We start from the raw sequence: 4,988 nt of genomic DNA, 5'->3' as shown, positions 1-4,988 counted from the left end.
ATCCGTAATCTTTAATCCTTATACCCCATTTACAGAGCTCTAGGCGCTATACCCACGCCGAAAGAATTTCAGCTCTCTGCATTTCATTCAAAAAACATTCATTTGTAATGGCTTGTTGGGCGAAGCGAGCTTGACAACCAGGCATCACTAAACGACACCGGAAAAACGTCATTAATACGAATACAAAGAGCGCGGTCATTAAGAAAAATGTGTTCCGTGTATGCAGTCGAATGGGCAGTTAGTCGGCACGTGTATGCGATTTTTCCTTGAAGATGCTAAAGTGAGCACCAGTTACGGGACGTGTTATAACGAGGATCTCGACGTACCTCGTTACTTCCGGGAATTGCGAAACATGCCCGCTATCTGTTCCCTTTACCTCCGCGTTTTCAACGTTAATTCATAACGGAAATAACATGAGCGTCTTATTCATGTCTATCGCCGAGCGACGTAATCGTTCTGTACAGGAGTAAAAGGCCTATCATTAAAGGGGCTCTCACCAGGTTTTACAATTTTGAGCTAATGAGCGCAATGCATACACTGGGCGTTCACAATCACGTCTGCCAAAATTTGCAACGCTACGCGCCGCGGAAATGGGTCAAATTTCAAGGTGAACGCTGCTTGCCCTTCCTCTCGCGGCCGCGCGCCCGGAGAATGAGGGGATGCTGTACATGGTGGAATGGTCCTACGTAGATGGTAGTGCTGTGACGTCGCTCCTCTACGTAGACGACTGTGCTCTGACGTCGCCAACAGTAGCACGTGACGCTGCCACAATTATTTGACACGACATGCGTAGTTTGTGTAATTTGTTGTTTGAATATATTAATAAAACTTGAGAGAAATAACAAGACACACAAAGGGAATGTGTACGTCTTTTTCATTTTTTTTCGTGAATTGCAGCGAGATCCGGAGCTAATATGCCTTTGTTTCCCATGCGTGCGTGTCCCCGCGGTCAGCGCAACGAGCAGACGCCAGCCCTGGAAACGAAAGTAATGTTCTGGCGCGTTCGGGCACTCATTATGCTCATTTATTCTCTCGTGCCCGTACAAATGCCGCAACTTCGTTGCCCGTCCCGCAGAAACAGGCAGTACATGACAGAGAACGCCGACACAACGCCCATGGCCGCTACATAAAAGAAAGGTATCGGCCGTGCAACGCCGCTCGCGTGCTCGGGCTGGCTCGGACACGTCATGCGCACGTGACCATGCATGCACATGACGTGTTCGTGCGTATGTGTCAAGTGAAGAGGGCAGGGAAGGGATTTGGCTTGTGAAGGCTACACCGGGCGAGTGGTAAGGGTTTGAAGCTCGCCTCCTCGAATCATGGTTTCGCGCCACTACAATTATTGTTTTTGTCAGCTCGTAATGAACTGAATTGAAAAATTCTTGTGGCATACTGCTCCTCATTCGGCACACCACAACTTCCAGCGTCTAACTAAAACTTGCTGTGTGGCCTGGTGAGGGACCCTTTAAAAAGTCGTGCGCCATGCTTCAAAAGGCCGTTTTGAGGGCACCCTCTTTTTCAGCGGTTGTTTTCTATTCTGTAGTTTTTGTTTTTGTGTGTGTGTGGCGGTGACTTGGCATCGCCAAAACCACTCAGGGCATGCGCAATGACCTCCCAGGCATGACAGAATTACCTGCGCGCGCAATGAAGCTGCTAAACGGAGCCTTCAACTTAAGTTTTCTACAGCAGCTACCAGCGCTTGCGCAACGGACGGTGCGATTGCAGCCGCGAAACAAGGACTCCATATTTCAGAATCGGCGTCAAGATTTCCGTAATTCTGAAGATCAGTATCGGTATGTTTCTCGAAACCTGAGGTCGAATAACCTTTACAAATTACCCATTTATGAGATACGAGAAATGGTCCCTTTAAATGGAAACGATACCGGACACTTTGGCTTTTGTTTCCCCTATTTCTGAAGTACAGATAGAAAATACAACGTAAGGTATTTGGTTATCGGAGTAGTCTTGAAACGTGGTCGATCGACATGATCCGCCAGTTTCTACTGATCTGTGTAAGGATACAAGAGGAGGAGGAGGAGGAGGACAATACTTTTGTCGGAAACCAATAAAAATGATTTCGTCGACTGCGGCAGGCGACGACGTTTAGTCGGCCCCTGCTCTTTGGCGGCTGCCTCAACCGCCCCGTGATCCAGACCTACCCGTCTGGGTCGCAGCTGAGCAGTGTGGCCTCCCACTGCTGCGTAATTTACAAGCCCTGTAGGCTACCATGGATGTGTCTACTGGGACAGCCCCAGATTATATGAAAGAGGTCGGTCCTGGGGGCTCGGCACAGCTTGCACTGAGGTGAAAAGGTAGTAGGAGCACAGAATTGGCGTTTTTGGAAAGAAGCCCGTCTCGAGTTGCCTCCGCACGAGCTCCCACCGTTTATTTAGCGATTCGTGCCCGCGGTTATAGTGAGGTCCGACCGATCTATAATGCTGCGTAATTTCATGCTATGTCACCGTACGCTCGCGGGTCAACCACCTAATAGGAGCCTAAAGCTCGAGCCTGATGCTGGGCGTCCTCATTACCAAGGAGTGAGGAGTGGGCTGGTTGCCAAATAATGTGGACAGTGGGATAAGAACTTTCACGCTGAGGAGTACTGGAATTCGTGAGTCCATCTCGTGTCGCAACTACACGAACTTTGACTTGTGCTACAGCGAAACCTAACCAGCCAAAAATTTGTTTGCAACAAACATACGATGTCGCCAAGTCTACCAGGCCTCCACCAGGCATGACGGCAGTGGAAATTTGCACTGGCTCGCTTAGCGCAACGAACCATCCAAGCTAACAAGTACGCCGTAAGTACGTCAGCGAATAGGCAATCCCCACGAATTCTCGCACCTCAGTATTCAAGCAGAGAGCCACAAAGTGACTGTAATGGCATGGCAGACAACTGTTTATAAAGCCCCGCTGAACTGAGACACCAGAGGCATGCATGTCTTATCCCTGAATTGTCAGCCGAACGCTAAAAAGCAAATTTTCGACGAGACGAATACATCTTACCTTGCGTGCGTCCTGTTTCATTCCTCGCAACTTCATGAATCCTGTGCAATGAAGAACTGAATGTTTTTACATTTCTAATTTGACTTATATTACTCATTTTGCGTGGGAGCGCATTTCAGAGTGTAAAAGAAGAACCGCACAAATAAGCACAAAAGTAGCAACAAATTTTACTTTGGGTGTTGGTTACAAGACAATGTTGAACATCACAGCTATAAGGACAGGTTCACGGCACTTTGTTCCCATGTCATTAAATCCAACCAAATTCATATATTGCAGGCGCAATTTCTTGTCCATCTTTGCATTAAAGACTAGGAGATAGGTGCATATCTGCAGTGATTCTGTCAAAATACGACTTTTATTCCTGAGAACCTTAGCAGCAACGCTTGAAGCTAAACCGGCTAAACTTAGTAAACCCTGGCTAGCATACACAAATATATTTGTTCGTAAGCCCTCTTCGCCCTTGGCAGAATGCCTTGGCTAGTGATGTGCCGAGCAGCAGGATTGGCAGGAAAATTACATTAGAAAAAAACTTTAGTACGACAACTCTTCGTGAATACGGCCCAGGTTATCACAAACACATTTTAGAACATACCAAACGCACCCTAGACGTATGCCGACAAACGAATGGCTTCACTGTGGGCTAGAACTACAGCAGAGATATCTATAGTACTAACCGGTACTCGTCACTAGTATCTCGGTCCGCTTGAACTTCTTGCAGCCGCATTTGGGCCGCAAGGGCACAGCAAGGGTAAGCAAGACACCGGTTTTTCGCCAGCAAAAACCACCGAGAGTTCCGGCAGAAGTTCATTTAAACACCAGGCGCACAAAAAAAAAAAGAAAGAAAAGCCGTCATCAATGCATCTTGCCGTTAGCTACGGATTTCGTCGCTACGTGCGTCTTCTTCTGGTAGCTTTGCACGTAAAAGTTCATGAAGAGGCCCGAAGAAGAAAGCGGCTTGCGACATCGTAATGTACGTGTGCGACCTGGGGTAGTTGCAGTTGAAGAAGAACGGCATCAGAGAATGCACGAATAGCACTACGAACTGAACAAGCTGCAACTGCGTAATGTAGCGCTTCCACCACAAGTATTTCTGCACCTCGGGCCCCAGAGAGCTGAGGAAGTAGTATGTGTACATCACCACGTGCACGGCGCCGTTGATGACCGCAAAGGCCGTCGCCTGGCCATCCGCACCGTAGGTGATTCCGAACCACCCCGTTGAAGGCGACCATGGTGTGATGTACGACGTGCAGAAAGGATACGTGTGAATCCTTCTTGCGGAGCACGAAGAAGAAGGTGTCCAGGAAGTCGAGTATCCTGACCATCGTGTACCACCAGTAGAGGTTCAGCAGATGCATGGTGCCTTCGTCCCTGGCGTCGAAGTCTATGCCCTGGCAGATAGGGCTGTAACCAATGCGGATGTACGCGGTTGTGAAGAAAGCGTAGACGTATAAGCACTGCACCACCACCATGAAGGCATTGTAGAACGTGATCAGCGGCTTGATGCCGTCGTACGGCTTGCGGTTCTTCATGAACCTCGGGCCGCCCACCTTAACGATGTAGATGTAAGCGACGAGCAGAAGCGTTATCAGCTGCTTGTTGCCCGAAAAGTACCACTGAGTGGTGCGAGGGTCCCGCGGCAGATAAAACGGAGGGCCGTCGTTGGCTGTGATCGATGCCGTCGCCATCGTGGGCCCTACTGCGCAGAGACGAGCGCCGTAGTCTGCTCGCAGCCCTTAGGTCTTCTCCTCACCGAGCGACGCGCGAGTTGTCGCTTTTATGGCCTCTCCACCGAGGCATAACACTCCATTACAGAGCCCACCACAAAAATGAAAAAAAAAAGTCGGGAGTACTCCGACGATCTCGCAGGGGAGGAGGGTGAACGTTGTCCGAAGCGATGGCATATAGAAAGTTAGGAAGAAGAAATGCATTTTCTGCTTTTGGAGAGGCTGTCACGCCCTGTTGCCCGAGGCGCAGGTAATGTA

General features: G+C 49.1%; 1 pseudogene; it reads right to left on the bottom strand.

Annotated features, from left to right (window-relative positions):
- Positions 1-3,858: 3,858 nt before the first annotated feature.
- Positions 3,859-4,691, bottom strand: LOC119378719 (elongation of very long chain fatty acids protein AAEL008004-like; annotated as a pseudogene).
- Between the last annotated feature and the right edge of the window lie 297 nt (positions 4,692-4,988).

Source organism: Rhipicephalus sanguineus, unplaced genomic scaffold, assembly GCF_013339695.2.
Source record: "Rhipicephalus sanguineus isolate Rsan-2018 unplaced genomic scaffold, BIME_Rsan_1.4 Seq9414, whole genome shotgun sequence".
In the NCBI taxonomy this organism is placed as follows: Eukaryota; Metazoa; Arthropoda; class Arachnida; order Ixodida; family Ixodidae; genus Rhipicephalus; species Rhipicephalus sanguineus.
This window is presented reverse-complemented; position numbering and strand designations above follow the sequence as displayed.